Below are 18,338 nucleotides of genomic sequence, written 5' to 3' on the forward strand. Positions count from 1 at the left end.
GATGTTGTGAGAGTGGTGTAGCATTTTATTTTCAAAGACGATACTGACAGGAAAAACAGTAATCGAGTTCCAGAAATTTTAGTATCTGAAGTTACATTTCTTACTTTGATGGCTTTTCTCCGCGACCTTAATGGAGTGTTGTGGCGTAAGCGTAATGTACAGTTCAAAGACACCACTGACAATAAAACGAGTAATCGAGTTCTTGAGCTTTTTACACGTCTGTATTTATACTTTTTAACGTGTGTTTATATTTTTTACTGGTGTGATTTCTACCCTCACCCTTAATAGAATGTTACGGCGGAAGTGTATTGTATATTTTCCAAAGACAACACTGACAGTAAAACTACTAATCGAGTTCTAGAATAAAATCTTTTGATGACTGTAGTTATATTTTTTATTGGTGTGGTTTCTTCCTTCGATATTTTTTATTGGTGTGATTTCTCCCTTTAACCTCAATAGAAGTTGCGGCGGAAGTGTAATGTATATTTTCCTAAGACACCAGTGACAGCAAAATGAGTAATCGAGTTTTAGAAGTAAATCTTTTAATGCCTGTAGTTATGTTTTTACCGTTATAGCTTCTCCTTATGCTTGATGATACGTTGTGGTGCAGGTGAACACTATGATTTGGAACACCACCGTTGACAGTAATAAGAGTAATCGAGTTCTTGAAATAAACGATGCATTGCGGTGCAGGTGAACATTATGATTTAGAACACCACCGTTGACAGTAATAAGAGTAATCGAGTTCTTGAAATAAACGATGCGTTGCGGTGCAGGTGAACACTACGATTTGGAACACCACCGTTGACAGTAATAAGAGTAACCGAGTTCTTGAAATAGATGATGCGTTGTGGTGCAGATGAACACTATGATTTGGAACACCACACTGACATTAATAAGAGTAACCGAGTTCTTGAAGTATTTAAATGCCTGAAGTTGTATGATTTTAGTGCGGATTCTTCCCACTGTTGATGGCTGTGGAGTAAATGAAGGGTACAATTCGGACCAGCACTATGCACAAGCACGCAAAGGAGAGGTCAAATAGTTCAAACCTATCAATGGCTCTAGTTTTACACTTGCTCAGTGAAGGTGTCTAGAGTAAACTATAGCTAGAAGATGCAAGGACCTCAACGATTCGTAATGCTGAAAAAATGAAATAACAAACTAACCGGAGTATGGCTGAAGCAATTTAACCACTCCTAATACAGAAATGAAGCCGAAAAATAATCTAGTTGGTGAAAGACTTGCCAAACTGAACGATCCCTGGCATAGAAAGATGAAGAATCAAGACACCCAAACAGTTTTTCGGTATTCTGATAAATTCCCTTATTTTTTTATGCTCTTCTTTTTACACACACACACACACACAAAAAAAAAAAAAACGGCTTAAAATAAACAGACGAGTGTGAACCGGAGCAGCGAAGGAAAATGTTGCGCGTGGCGAGGCGGGCACATTGCTCTCCGTCAGGCGGCTCCTCCTCAGGGAAGAATTCTGGGAAGGGAAATCCCGTATTATGTTTTTCCTCTTCGCTCTCGCGTAAAACTTTTAATAGAGGTTATAAGAGCCATTATCTTTCACTTCCCGCATACTGAGAAAACTGCTTACATCCTTGTGTTCCGAGAGGCAGGCTGGTGAGGCAGGGCTTTGGTGAGGCAGGGTTAGTGAAGCAGGGTTTGTGAGGCAGGGTTAGTGAAGCAGGGTTGGTGAAGCAGGGTTGGTGAAGCAGGGTTGGTGAGGCAAGGTTGGTGAGGCAGGGTTGGTGAGGCAGGGTTGGTGAGGCAGGGTTAGTGAAGCAGGGTTAGTGAAGCAGGGTTGGTGAAGCAGGGTTGGTGAGCCAAGGTTGGTGAGGCAGGGTTGGTGAGGCAGGGTTGGTGAAGCAGGGTTGGTGAAGCAGGGTTGGTGAGGCAGAGTTGGTGATGCAGGGTTGGTGAGGCAGGGGTGGTGAGGCACGGGTGGTGAGGCATGATTATATTTCTTGACCTATTTGTTATTTTATTTTATTTCGTAGAATGATAAGACAAAAGTCACCAATACTCGCGTCTTCTTCCCGCCACAATAATTTAACGCAAAGATATGACGCAGAAATGATCCACGTAAGATATATTACTTCCGTGAAGAGAAACGTGTGATTAATCTGTTCGCGGTAAAGGAGATTGAGGGTTAGGGATGCCAATTACCGTTACAATATAATTTATAATTTAGCGTCACGGCAAATTATCAGTAATCTTTCCAGTACACTTCTTCCTCTCGTAATCGTGAATATACTTTTCGTTCCTTTTTTATTTTCTTTTGTTTTTTACAATGCATTCGAATGTTTAATCATACCGGCATACATACACTGTGCTTACGAACTTTGATGTATTATATTTTGTGAAAACAGAGCAATACGGCTGTTAGAAGACATGTTCCCTGGTATGGCATATCAAATAAAAAGGAGTGATTTAATAATACACGTAAAGACACTCGAGACAGGGCTAAAGCAAGTAAGAAGATTGAAATGTAATGGAGGAGATTAAGAAGAGTACAGCATAAACAAGGTACGAATGAGTGGAAGCAAGTAGGAAATAAAAGAACTAAGACAAACACATAACCGTCCCCCCCCCCCGCCCACATCACACACACAGACACACGAGGTTCCCAGCCAACAGGGAGCCTTTTACCAACACTCCACCCAACATCACACCAACCAATCCCCTCTTCTCCCCCCAACACACACACACACACACACACACACACACACACACACACACTGTTGCCTTTAACACTGACGTCTTGCACATTGTTTCAAGCTTCCAAGAGTATATAGAACCTAAGGAGAGAACTTTTAGAAATTAAAGGAATGGTTATAGTCTCCTCTCTCTCTCTCTCTCTCTCTCTCTCTCTCTCTCTCTCTCTCTCTCTCTCTCTCTCTCTCTCTCTCTCTTTCTCGTTTAAACGTAATTGTACATCCTGATGGGACAGAATTAAGGAATATTACCATTAAAATCAGCAGTACATAATGATATTTAACTAAACTTCAATACAAACATTCGTATACAAACATTCATATTTTTTTTTTGTAAGTTTATCATGAATCTCAATACAATAACGTACATACACACCACTCATCTGCCTATCTATACACCAGCTATACTAATAAAAAAACAATATATGCTTTTTCTTTTTTTAAGTATATTTGTCACTATGTACTGTTGTATTCTGTAAGAGGTTCGATTTTAAATATTTACCATGTACCGTGCAGGCAAGACAGACAAGCAGATAGACATAGATAGAGACAGGCAGACAAATGACTGACTGGCTGAATGAATGAATGGATGACCGATCGCCCAGCTGACAGACAGACCGACCGACAGACAGACCGGCAGACAAACAAAACAGAGAAAGAAAGAGTAAAGAGTAGAGAATAGGAAGGAAGACTACAGTGTACACAGAGAGGTCCTCATGACAAAAGAGCACAGCGGAGTATCATTGCATAAGGTGTGTTTTGCCTCAAGCCTCGCCCGGCCAGGTACGGGTCACGCAGCCCCGGCTTATCTCACCCGTGCGCCGCCTCGCCTCACCCACAGAAAGGCAGCCCCACTCCTCTTCTTCATCCCTACATATTTTCCACCGCCACTTCTCACCCTCAAAGGTTCCTTATCTCCAGAGGGCATCAGAGAACCGACACGTAGCGGCCCCGAGGAGGAGGAGGAGGAGGAGGAGGAGGAGGAGGCCGTGTAATGGTAGGAGTATAAAGGTACGTGTATCTATGTCTAAAGGATGTTACGTGTCTGCTTTAATGTGGCGCCTTCCGTCACCTACATACATCACTCATCACTGTGTTACTTGGCCCTCCCTAGTGTTCCTCTCTCTGTCTCTCAGTCCAAGTCCAAAGAGTGCTATGTGAATGTTTTAGCTCACCGCCTTGCGTCACCATCATCATTTCCATCACTCTCTTCCCCCATCACTGCCTTCCTCTCCTCTCCCTGTAGTGTTCCTCTCTCAGTCTCATCCTACTGTTCCTCTCTCTACCTCTTAGTCTAAAGGCGGGTTTACACAGGGCAATTCTTGACTAGTTTTAGCCGGGAATGTGAAGCCGGGAGCGAAATGCAGCCGGGCGTAGCTGAATTGCCACCCGAGCCGCGGAACCACTCTGTCAGTCTAGATTCAGCTCCCTTCCCGCAAGGGACGTCAATTTTCCGTGGTCAAATGAGAACAGCTATTAACATAACATTGAAAAATAGAAGGAATAGTGTACTTTTCATCACGTACATCACCTCCATCACTCATCACTGCTTTCCTTCTCCCCTCCCTAGTGTTCCCATCTCCCTACTGTACATAATTTACCATTCCTCATTCATATTCTTCCCCGCCCGGCCTCCCTTTGTATGCCTCACTGCTCCACCCCTCCACTAGGCCTCTCCCAGCCCTTGCCGCCCGTCTTTCTCTCTTCACTATTCACGGTGCGCCAGGAAAAACATCCTCGGCGATAAGTGATCTTGAGCCGCACCGCTACACCGGCCTCTGACCCCGACTCTCCTTCAAGTGAGGGGGAAAAATATGTTCTCTAGGATGTGGAGTAAAATTTGTGTTAGTGTGTCCTGTTATATACTTATGAAGGTTGATGATGATGATGATGATGATGATGATGATGAGGAGGAGGAGGAGGAGGAGGAGGAGGAGGAGGAGGAGGAGGAAGAGGAGGGGGAGGAGGAGGAGGGGGAGGAGGATACTGATTAGTAACTGAAAGAATGACGGATTGATGCAATAACATTAATAACAACAAATATTCTCTCAAAGTTAAGGAATAAAAACAAGTTAGCTAATTAATAACAGGAAGGATGACGTTAAGTGGCAGTGCACCAGTTGATTAAAACAATAGCATTTCAGTAACAACGAAGTCTCTTCCCCTCTAAAAAAATTTTGCAAAAAGTTAATAAAATAGTTAATTGTTATGTGTGTGTGTCTTATATTATTATTCCTTCACAATCAGGAGTCCAGTGCTCAATGATTAGCTTTTTATTTCATTTTTTTTATTAGTGGGTGTTTCTTGTGATCGAAATGTTATACTGTATTCTCATCAATTCATCCGCTACTACTTAACGTTATCCTTTTTGCTATTAAAATGTTACGTTCTTTTTATACCTTGTTAACTTTTTAGAGACGGTAGTTGGTGTCACTGAAACGTCATTATGTTTTAATCAATTGATACACTACTACTAAACATTATCCTTCAAGATACTAATAATTTTCCTTCTCCTCCTCCTCATCATCATCATCATCATCATCATCATCATCGTCAGCCTCTCTGAGTATAGAGTAGGACAAAAGCTTCCCTCAGCCTTCTCCTCTCCTCTTTGTCGGCTGCCTTCACTTTTTTTTCTCTCGATCTTTGTATTAAAGTCACCCAGTGTAAAAGGGTTCCGGGTCTTGTGTCTTTTCAATGCTTCTTCCGTACCTTTATAACACTTTTCTGTGGCTTCAGTGTACCGTAGGTGCGTGTGCTGGTGAGTATATCTATGATTTTCATTTATATTATACTGTTTAGTTTGATTATTACTAAGCATGGTACTCCAGCTTAACGATATATTTCCTGGTGTTAAAACACTATAAAGGTGAACAAGAATCATGTACTTCTCATAGCGGCGGCGGCGATACGTTGAGGGAGCAGTTCCACAGTATACAGGAGAAAAATGGAGATATTTCTTTCCTATCACTATTAACGTGAACAAGAATCATGTACTTACTCTTAGTAGCGGCGGTGGTGGCGGTGGTTATGGCGGTGGTGTAACTCAAGCACTAGTTTTTTTTTCGAACGATCAATAATCACTCGCAATAGTTTCATCACTACAACACGCTTAGTGATCCGACTGTATGCGTTGCACCAATACACAGTCTTGATAACACAACATTGCAGTGTACCACAAGAGACTTCCTGGCCACGGTCACAGTTACCATGGCGCCGGTCCGTCACATGTGTTGAGAGCACTTGCCAACCTCCTCCACAATGTCTCTCTCGTTAAAACAAGAGACTGCATAACCACTACAGTCCTGCACCACACAGGTCACTCCTGAGAGTCAGCAGCTTCCACTCAGTCCTGGCTGATCATCCACTCTCCCAAACACCTGCGTTGTCCGGAATTCCGCTGCAGGACAAAACTCACGTACATCCTCCCTCTTGCGGCAGATCACTGTCCACGAGAGCAGATTCAGCAGAGGCATACTGCGTCACGGCATCTTTTCGTCCCAACTCGTGTACTTGGCGCTGGCTTGTTCTGTAAAATACATAGAGGCAGCGGCGTTATGTCTGTCCAAGAAACTGTATTCACACGAATGTATTATAATTTTACATACTAACATAGTTTTTTTCATATGGAAATAAGAGTTAGGCTGTAGATAAAGGAGATATGGACGCTGACAGAGATGAGCATGAACAGTGAGTGACGCAGTGAAGCAGCTCGAGCGTTTCACTCGTCACTACCAAGCTGTGAGTAGTTAACATGACTCACAAAACAGAGATGAGGTGACACAGGAACATTGCTGTTTACAGTGAGACAGAGTGAGATGGAGGGAAGGAAGTGCGGTAGAACTGCAAAGGATGGGAGTCACAGCGGAAGATGCAAGGGACAGAAACAGCTGGAGGAGACTCGTGCATGGAGCCAACCCCTCACTCTAGGAAACAGCGATAGGAGAAGCATTATTGTTACCTGATGCGCAAGACATCACTATAAAGGAAGAATAAACTGCAGAAGACGTGTAGATTCGTAAAACTATCTATGGAAAACTACATACGTACATTTACGCCACACATAGTCATATCAGCCTCATCCCTTGAGTATCGGGCTGCCAAGATAATTCGTCTCAGGATTCAGTTCCAAGTACCGTCTATCTCGAGATTTGCGACGTCGAAAAAAGTTGAGGAAGGTCAGACGAGCGAGGGACGGATAGGTAGTGGTTGTGAGATGGCTAGGAGAGAGTGAACAATAACTTGGATAGGGAATAAGGCAGGGGAGGAGGAAAAGGGATGACTATGCAAGAGGATGACAGGTTGGGTGTGGCGATAGGTAGGTGGGAATGGGAAATTGTGGAAAAGGAGTGGTTGGGTGCAGGAATAGGCCAATACGAGTGTGTGGAAGAATTATTGTAGGTCTTGTGTGTGTGTAAATCAAATTAATCAAATCTAATATGAGTTTCTATACTACATTGTTTCATTATGCTTAATATGATCACCAGAGACCTTTACCCGTTAATATTTCACAATTGTGTGGTAGAGATTCACTACTGGAGGCGTGAAAAGTTTAACCTCACTACTCTGAATAATTAAATATAACATGGCTTTTTATGCCACACTCTATGTTACTTTATATGAACACTGCTATTTTCTCCCTCTTAATACTTTGTTAGATAACTGTGTGGTGGAGATTCATCAGTGGAGGCGTAGAATGGTTAAGCTCCACACCACTCCCACTAATTAAATTTAACATGGCTTTTTGCACTTTTTTTTCTACGTTCTAATACGTTTATAAAATCACTAGACTTTATTTTTCATCTCAGTAGTCCATGTTAGGTAAATGTGAGGCGCGCATTCACTAGTAGGGGAAATATCTCAACCAGTTCATCATTCTGAGTAATTTCATCACATGCGACCTACATTTCTATTACAATACTTTCTGAAGCAGCGTTAATAAACTCACCACACTTGACTTTTCCTGACTGATTCGTACCGCTATTAAGTTAAAGTAAGGCAGAAATTTAATGCTGACAGGAGCTTCCTCAGTCACCTCACCACTGCATAGGTTGAAATATACACCACTTTTCTTTTACACATTATTTTCTGAAAGTTAAGACACTCACTAGACTCCTAATATGTTTTTGTCCCACTATTTTACATAAATACAAAGTAAATATAAAATCCACTTCACATGATGAAATTTAACAAGCCTTACTTTTTTTTATACTGCTTTCTCAGCTATGGTATTAAATATAAATTAGCCTTCTCTTTTTCTGTCTTCCTTTTCTATGTTATGTAAGTACGAGGCAGAGATTAACTAGCGACGGGAATTTCTAAACCACCTCACGACTCGAAGTAATTCCATCCAACACTCCTTGTGTCGATTCTTATAAGACTTTCTAAAACGACGTACATAAATCTTTGTCACCTAAGTTTTTTTTTTTCTTACAATTTCATATTGAGTAAAAGTGAAAGAGAGTTTCAATAATTCAGTACAGGCAAGAAATTTTAAGCTTATTTTAAAAAAAGCCTTTCTTAATTTTTCACACGAGTTTCTAAGCTACGTTTGTAATGTTGACCTTGTTTTATTTATTTAATCTTTTTTTTTATTATTTCATTGTAAGAGGCAGAATCTCAGTCTTATTTAACACAAGTAACTTCTTTTTTTCACACAAGACTTTCTCAGCGACGTTTATAAATATTCATCAGCAAACACCCAAACAGTTTTTCTTCCTTACTTGTTTCATGGGTTTCATAACGTTTTATATTATTCTATATACTATTTCACATTAAGTAAGAGGCAGAATTTAAACTTAATCTAACGCAACTGACTCCATTTCTCATCCACGACTCTTAAATTCTCCGCACGTTTATAAATATTCATCAACAAACACCATGATTTTTTCTTCCTTCTTGACTGTCTCATGGGTTTTATAAATGCTTTACGAGAACTGGCTTTGCTTCGATTCCTTTGTTGCTTGGACGACCCTGCTTGAGTTGTGTTGACTCCACCTCTTGAGTCTTTTGTCCTCGTGGGGAGCTAGTCACTTGGTACTTGGGCGGACGGTACTCAGGTCATATAAGCCTCAGGTCAGATGCTCCTCAAGACAGATCGACCTGAGTGCAAATAGGCCTCAGGACGTTTGGTATTCGACACACTGGGTACCCAAACCATTTGGTCCTCAAAATGTCTCTAGACTCAAACGTCTCCACTACAGGCTTCTGAAACCAGCATGTGGATCCGCACACACTAATATAACGTTCACCAACCCATCCATCTATTTATTCAATCACACTTATTCTTCAATTTTTGATTACCGCTTTGGATCCTTTTATGGGACTGGCATCTCAGTGGGCATTTTCTTTTTTTTTTTCCCTTGGCCAGTGTCCTTCCTAAAAAAAAAACATTCACCCATCCACTCAACCAGCCCCTAATTCACTTACCCACCCATCCATCCAACAACTGACTTCCATTGATCTATCATTAATCCACCCCATCCACTCACCAACCCATTTTCTAACCTACCTACCATCTAACCACCCACCAACTGACCCCACTCATCCATCCACCCACCCACCCACCTATCCACACAACTATTCACCCCCTCATCCACTGACCCACCCACTGACCCGGACATTCACCAGTCTATCCACACACATACTTGCAACCATCCATCCATCTCTCCACTCATCTACTCACTCACCCTTGCATTCACATATCAGTCCATCCATCCATCCATTTCTCCACACATCTCCATATGCATCTACCCATCTACACATCCCTTCATACACACACCCAATGACTTACCCATTCACTTAATTCAGTCATTTCATTAACCCACCCACTCATCCACGCATTAGCCATCCTCTCTCTCTCTCTCTCTCTCTCTCTCTCTCTCTCTCTCTCTCTCTCTCTCTCTCTCTCTCTCTCTCTCTCTCTCTCTCTCTCTCTCGTCGTCTTCCATTTAGTTTTTTACTCCTTCATTTACAGACTTTCTTCATTTTCTCTATCTTCCTCTTCTTCTTCTCTCTTCTAATTTTATCCTCCAATTCCTTTTCATCTCATCTTCGTCCTCCTTGTTCTGCTCTGCTCTTATTTCACCTTCCCAGGATAAGAAATGGGTGTTTTTCTTTGTGTCTTTTGTATTAGATGTCTTCTTTTTATCCCTTTGAGAAGTCAGACTGCTGCTATTTTACTGTGCGTGCGTGTGGCTGGGTCGGTAGGTGGGAAGGTGTGTGTGTGTGTGTTTGTGTGTAAGACCGTGCAGGATTGGAACACGTAACCATGTGACTTTTATCCCTTTGTTCTCTGTGGTGTCTTTAGAAAATATCCTCTAAACCTGCACCAGACCATTTTAGTGAGCTTGAAAAGAAAGCATAAAAGTCAGGCAAGTGTAAAAGTCAAAATGTTCTCCAAGGCCACTATCAATCCTAATACTCCAAACCCAATGTACATTTTATTTTGCCGCCTAAGTGAAGTCCATATTTTTTATTTTTTTGGCATTTTATGTTGCTTACTCTTGACTGGCTCTATTTTTTCAATCGTAAGTCCTCTGATCCAATGAAAACTTGTCAACTGTCAGGTTCTGTAAGGAGACTGTCAATAGATCAGAGAACTTTAGATTTAAAGAAACGCTAAGCCCAGTGGAGATGAGTGAGGAAAGTTACTCGACTTCTGGCCACGACTATACTCGTACATGCTTCTTGTCATTTCTTCATTGTACTTTGTTCGATTTTCTGTTCACCTCTTTCCTCGCATCAAATGACGCTTCCTTTCCTGCCTGCATTCAGCCAGGGGCTCAGGTGGTGCAGCCAGGCGGCGCGCTGCCCCACGGCACTGAAGGAGAAGCAAGCAGTGAGAGCCTAGTCCGCCTCCCCACAGGAGGCTGGTAATCAGAGGGCGGCAAGCAATCACCGGCCTCATTACCTCCTCGCCTCCTCATTATAACTCGGCCCTCGCTGCCTCCAGGCGACGCTAATTGAAACGAAGTCGAATTTTTCGTGTTTGTCTAATGAAACGTGAAGTGTGTCGCGAAAAATGCAATTTGTCAAGATTGGAGATTTCTGTTTAAAAAACGTCTTGATTTACGTGCCTTAAATTTAAACCTGCATTTATGTGCGTGTGTGTGTGTGTGTATATTATATATATATATATATATATATATATATATATATATATATATATATATATATATATATATATATATATATATATATATATATATATATATATATATAATTTTTTTTTTTTTTATGTAGGAAGGATACTGGCCAAGGGCAACAAAAATCTAATAAAAAAAATGCCCACTGAAATGCCAGTCCCTAAAAGGGTCAAAGCAGTGGTCAAAAATTGGTGGATAAGTGTCTTGAAACCTCCCTCTTGAAGGAATTCAAGTCATAGGAAGGTGGAAATACAGAAGCAGGCAAGGAGTTCCAGAGTTTACCAGAGAAAGGGATGAATGATTGAGAATACTGGTTAACTCTTGCGTTAGAGAGGTGGACAGAATAGGAGTGAGAGAAAGAAGAAAGTCTTGTGCAGCGAGGCCGCGGAAGGAGGGGAGGCATGCAGTTAGCAAGATCAGAAGAGCAGTTAGCATGAAAATAGCGGTAGAAGACAGCAAGAGATGCAACATTGCGGCGGTGAGAGAGAGGCTGAAGACAGTCAGTTAGAGGAGAGGAGTTGATGAGACGAAAAGCTTTTGATTCCACCCTGTCTAGAACAGCAGTATGAGTGGAACCCCCCCAGACATGTGAAGCATACTCCATACATGGACGGATAAGGCCCTTGTACAGAGTTAGCAGCTGGGGGGGTGAGAAAAACTGGCGGAGACGTCTCAGAACACCTAACTTCATAGAAGCTGTTTTAGCTAGAGATGAGATGTGAAGTTTCCAGTTCAGATTATAAGTAAAGGACAGACCGAGGATGTTCAGTGTAGAAGAGGGGGACAGTTGAGTGTCATTGAAGAAGAGGGGATAGTTGTCTGGAAGATTGTGTCGAGTTGATAGATGGAGGAATTGAGTTTTTGAGGCATTGAACAATACCAATATATATATATATATATATATATATATATATATATATATATATATATATATATATATATATATATATATATATATATATATATATATATATATATATTATAATAGCCTCTGCTGCACCGCGCTATCTATCTTGCAGCATTAAATTCAGCTTAGTAAGAATAATGGATTCCGGGACGCCATGAATAACACACCGGCGCCTCAGACCTGAAGCGTCATGAAGCTGCAATGCATCTCCCGCACCACGTGAGACAACACCTCTCAGGCCGAACGAGAGGCAAAAGGAAGCTTTGTTATTTATACCATCTTTAACCATTCTAGCTCAAGAACGTGACGCGTTAAAGTTATCACTTGGCTCCTCATGCCTCATGTGTGAGGGTCGGGCAGTCTCCCTGTAAGCCTTGCTGCGTGACGCGTAATTCTCCTGACCAATACACCTGCTGCTTTAACCCTTTTATTTTGATACCAGACAATTGTCATTACCATATGCAATGTATGATTTTTTTCTAGGCATCTGCAAGAAAATTATGGATGAAAAGAATAGCTTTTGCAATTTCTACCCAGCTTAAATAAAGATTGGGTGTGACTGTAAAACAAGTAAAGATGTTTCAAAGTGATTGTTAATTTGGGAAAGATGTACCAAGTGGTAGTCAAATGGCTGAACATCAGTTATATAGCTTCGTAACTCGTCTCTGGTCGGCACCACACTCGTGCGCGCGCGCGCGCACACACACACACACACACACACACACACACACACACACACACACACACATTGCGCAGAGAAGCGGGTAGTACATTGTTATCACCACCACCACACCACACCACCACACCACATCCCGGTATCCTTGGAGCCCTCCCCGCCCGGCCGAACCCCGCCAATCCCGGACAGGACCCGCAACTGCTAATGTAAGAATTTCCTGTCTCTCCCCGTCAATATTTAGCGAAATTTCCAGGGTTTTACAGTTGTTTCCAGGTGATTTCTAGACTCGGGTGTGTACGAGGAGGACGAGAAGGAGGTGGAGGGGAGAAGTGGACTCTGAGGGAGAGGGAAGAGGAGGAGGAGGAGGTACGGAGGAGAGAAGCAAAAAACATTTCGGCGCCTTAATAATCATTTCTTTCTTTTTTATTAATAGAGCTGGCATGCTACCTGATGCCAAGGCTTTGAGTGTCAGGGGAGGCAAGTGTAGGGTTTGTACATGCATCCAGTGGTACAACCCTTCCTGCCGAGTGCTGCTACCTGTTGTTAAGGTAGGTAAGGGACATAACAAGGGTGATGTAAGCAAAATCAAAATCTAGTAGTAGTAGTAGTAGTAGTAGTAGTAGTAGAGGCTGGCGAATACTTGACTGGAGGAGTATGTGGAGGGTGAGGAGGTTCTCAGCAGACTTTTTTCATAGGGTGTGGGTTGTGTGGAAGGTACGCAGGCAACTGACAGGAAAAGTATAGGAGGTGGACATGCCAGTGACTGAGGCAGAGTGAAGGCAAAAGACAGGGCCTTGTCGAGGGGAGTGTATGGGAGGTAGGCAGGTCCCTGGCGGGAGAAATGCAGGTGGGCAGATCCTTGACATGAATAACTAAGACAGCAATACATTTGTTGTCACACTAATAAATGAATACACAAGCACGTCATTACTAGATAAGGATATTCTTATGATGCGACGAAAACAAATAGCAGCAACTGACACATCTAGATACTCAACACACACAAAAATCAACCTAGTATGTGTCGTTCAGGCGTGTGTGGTGTGGGAGGGGAGGACGGCAGGCAGTTGGCGGGAGAGTGTGGGAGGTGTGAAGTCCTTAGGCTCAGTACTGTGGTTGAAGCTCAGAATGTGACAGTGAAGCTAAAAGTGAAACTCGGTGTGTGCAAGTGAAGCTCAGTGTGGGAATGGAGGTGGGCAGGCTGTTAGCGGGGTAGAGTGTGGGAGGCGGGAGTCCCTAGATATAGTGTGGCCGGGTCTCCGTAACCTCCAGTCCTTGCCTTCACTCTGGGCCGCGTCAACTCCTCACCTCGCGTCAAACAAGCAGCAGGGGAAGTGTGCGGGCAGAACCTTATCGAAGGATTGAGGGCGAACCTTTATTGATTCAGGCTGGCGCTCTATCGGTCTGAGCAGGACAATGACGGCAGGAACGTGACGAGCACCCCTAATCTGATGTGATCTGATGAGGTTCCCGGCAATAGTTTCACAAAGGCGATACTTCTCTTCTCTCCTATATATTTTTCTCTTTTTTTCTCTTTTTTTATTTTTATTTCTGAAGGTGTTTTTATATTTTTCTTGCCTTGTCGTCTTACCGTCTCAGCGCTACACACTCCGCCGACTACACTCTTTCTTCCCGCCTTTTTCTCCCCGCCAGATTTTTCAGGTGAGTGCTTTGAAGTCCTCAATGATGCACTTGCTCCTCGTCTCCTGGCGGCGAAGGACTTACGCGCATCTTCCCTCACTCGTATTCCCTCTCTTCCTCTTATTTATTTACATTAATGGGTATTATACATTATCTCTGTTTTCTTCTTAGTATAACCGCCTAAACAAAGTGGCGGTGTTCTAGGTAAGAGGTTATTATGTTAGTGATGATCGCGTGTAAAGAACACACACACACACTCCATAATGTAATTTGGTCTTGCTTTTGAACTATTTTCATCAGGGACTGGCACCTTCAGTGGGCCTTTTTCATCACTATTGTTGCTCTTGACCAGAGAGTGCACACACACACACACACACACACACACAAAATCACGCCGGCGCCCATGGCTCACGCCCGCCCCACCTGGCGTGGCGGGGAGGTTGTTGATGGGCCAAGTTCTATTGAGTTTGTTAAATGGGCCATTAATTACGTGTGTGTGTGTGTGTGTGTGTGTGTGTGTGTGTGTGTGTGTGTGTGTGTGTGTGTGTGTGTATGTGTAAAGTGAGAGAGAGAGAGAGAGAGAGAGAGAGAGAGAGAGAGAGAGAGAGAGAGAGAGAGAGAGAGAGAGAGAGAGAGAGAGAGAGAGAGAGCTATACAGACAGACAAAACGCACAGACAGACGAACAAAAACGAGCAGACGGAGACAGACAGACAAACAGACACACACACAGCTAGAAACAAACACCCAGACCAAAGGAACAAGAAAGCAAATATTCTCATGAGTACCACCGATATATTTTTCCCTCCTGCCTGGCGTTACTTCCCGGCACTTCTTTCATTATTTGAGATCAAAGGGAGCAGCGAACAGCACGTCTTGTCATGTGGAGTCGCTTGCCTTGCGTCGCTCAGCCATCAATCAGCGGCAGGCTTGTCTAGCGTTTGATATCGCGGCCGCCGATGGTATCATAAGGGACTTCGCGGGATGCAAGAGTGCTGCACCAAGTTTTCATTCCCCGCATCGCTTTCTTATCAAGTCGATGAATGCAATCTGATGTTCCCATTATTTTTACCTCTCCATCTGAATGTGAAAGCAACTGAAGTGAAATATCAATACAATACTGTAAAGGATATCGTTTGCATATGAATTGATTTGCCTGATGAGTGCATTTTTTTTATGGAAAATGAACACTGGCCTAGGACGACAAAAGAAAAAAAAAAAAAAACCGAGGTGCCATTCCCTAAACAAAAAGCCAAAAGAATTCTCCAAAATTGAAGGATAAGTGTCTTGAAGCCTCCCTCCATCATCACTATTAACATTACCATCACCGGCACCATCACCAACCACCGATGTTTAATGGTTATTGTCGCTCTTATCATTAGGACACCACCAGCACCACTACCACCATTATCATCACTCATACCAGCACCATGTACTATCACCACCACAACCAAAGCATTACAGTAAACCAATATACACAAATATTCATAGCCTTTCTTACTTTAATGGGAATATTTCTCCATTATTTCACCCATTTTCTTTCTTTATTTATTCATTTATTTATTTGCTGTGTATATGTTGCCCTTGGCCAGATTCACTCTTACATAATAAAACCCCATCAAACTTCGCAAAACCCGCCATTTCAGTGCATTACAATCCAAGCAAAATCATCTCTAATTCTGTACAATGACAATCCAATACAAAAACCTATTCCGCTACTTTTGTTGGTGCATCTATTATTGACCCACGGACTGACAACTGACTGATTGACTGACTTTTTTTGATGGAACATGAACATCCGACGTGTTGATTAAAACTTTAGGTGTTGATGTCTCTATGTGTCACGTGAAGTTATGATGTGTGTGTGTGTGTGTGTGTGTGTGTGTGTGTGTGTGTGTAGATTTACTTCGTTTGCGTTTTATCACCTGTAAAAATCATTGATGATGTTACCACTGTTATCATTATTAGTAGTGGTAGTAATGGCTGTGGTGGTGGTGGTGGTGGTCGAAGTAGTAGTAGTAGTAGAAGTAGTAGCAACTTCATTGAAATACTTAGTGCTTATGAATACCGTTTTAAACTACCCCTAGAATAACAAAAATACCCTTGAAAACCCCTAAGTATCTTCACTATAGTCTGTTCAAGAATCATGAATACATTTACTTATCTACGAAATCAAGAATAAAAATACCATAAACTTCAACTATAGACTATTAAAAACCTAAGGTAAAACGCCGCAGTGCTAGAGAATACCGTCCCTGGTTTCAACAAAAGCATCGACTTGGTACAAACTTGGAGCTGGTACTAAACTTTTCCCGCTTGGGGGTGAAAGTAGTAGCAGAGTTTGGAATAATTCATCATCCATATATTCAAATGTGATCAACGAAGCGTATTACAGTTGTCGACAAGAGTTCATTTCTATGTGCATTTAGTTAAACTCAGTGTGAAAAGATTTCTATGGCTTAACCGTAAACCTGAATATGATGAACGCAACATTCTACAATTGCTGACAAATTGTTTTCTTCTTCATCTACTACTACTACTACTACTACTGATGAAGACGAAGAACAGTGTGCGAAGGTAGGGGAAGGTAGCACGTGCAAGTGTAAAATTATTTAGTTATACACGCAGTGAAAAGATTCTAGTACGAGTAGCTTAGCATTCTTCATAGAGAGACGAGGAATCCAAGACGAACACGGCTCATTGCCGCCGTGATGCCCTGCACCTCTGAGCGGGGCGGAGCGCGGGCTAGAATGTAGGAAGGTATAGGAGGGCACCACAACCCCTCACGGCTGATCGGACAGGTAATCTCAGGCCTGCGGCACTACTCCACGCGAGGCAACACCAGCCGCGCTGCCAGAGTCGTTGCCGGGAATTTTACACCGCCTCACGTAGCCTGGGTAACGAGGCCGTCGGTGGTGAGCGACGGAAACTATCAAAGGTGTATTAGGAAGGTGAGTTGTGGCGCAGTGGTGTTGTGGCGGCGCCGTGGTGACAACGAGGGTTATCCTGCACTTGGGAGCGTGACGTGAGGGGATGCTCTCTGCGGCTGAGTGACAGGCAATCCGCGTATCATCATCTTGCCGTCAATATCGATACTGGGAATGCTGATGATGAGACGAGGAAAGAAATCACTGTCATCCTTAACTCTGTTTTTATAGGAACTTATAAATTTGTCGAGTTTTTTACAGTAAAGCTTATGAGGCATCTTCTTACCATCAATATCGCTACTGATGATGCTGATGATGAGAAGAGGAGAGAAAACACTGATTGTGTCGTTCATAACATTTTGTAACACTATTTACTTTTTTTTTTTGTATAAATCCTTCGCTTTGACAGAAACTCTTGCATAAGTCCCGAGTTATTATAGTACACTCCATGAGGCAGTAGATAATGGGAATGATTATGACGTAATATTCCTAGGCTTTAATAAGGCGTTTGATAGGGTGCACATCTAAAGCCTCTAGAACACGTTAAGGGAGCATTGAGTGGATGGGAAAAGTCTAACATTGATTAGGTCACGATTAAACGACAGACAACAGTCACGATTAAACGACAGACAACAGAAGATACAAAAAATGGCTGCAAATCCTTTCCCCGCCCCTCCCCTCTCTCTCTCTCTCTCTCTCTCTCTCTCTCTGTAGCGGTAGCCATTAATCGCTGACCCACCACTCTTCTTCCCCCAAACCCTTCCCTCTGACAAGAAATGCTTCCGTGATGATGGTCGTCGGCGAGACAAAGGAGAAGGCAGTCAGGTAATCGCCGCCAACACTCCTTTTATCTTTACATCTACGAGGAGACGACTGCGCTCCTCCTGCAGCCCTTCGCGTGCGTGCTTGGGGGAGTCGATTCCAAACAAATTTAGAGGATGATCAGAGGTAATGAAGCCTTCCTCCTTCCCTCTCCAGCTCCCTTTCGCCATTAACCCTTCACTACCGCTACCGCTGCTACTACCGCTGATGGTGATGATGCTACTGCTGCTGATGATGATATGGCTGCTGTTGCTGCTGCTGATGATGATGATATTGATGATGATGATGCTGTTGTTGCTGCTATTAATGATGATGATGATGATGATGATACTGCTGCTGATATTCTACTACTGCTGCTGCTACTATTACTACTATTACTACTACTCATTCGGTCCTCTTCTGTACATACACATACAAAAATTCCTTCTCTCTCTCTCTCTCTCTCTCTCTCTCTCTCTCTCTCTCTCTCTCTCTCTCTCTGTCTATCACATTTA

The sequence above is a fragment of the Scylla paramamosain genome, unplaced genomic scaffold (genome assembly GCF_035594125.1).
Source record: "Scylla paramamosain isolate STU-SP2022 unplaced genomic scaffold, ASM3559412v1 Contig20, whole genome shotgun sequence".
NCBI lineage: Eukaryota > Metazoa > Arthropoda > Malacostraca > Decapoda > Portunidae > Scylla > Scylla paramamosain.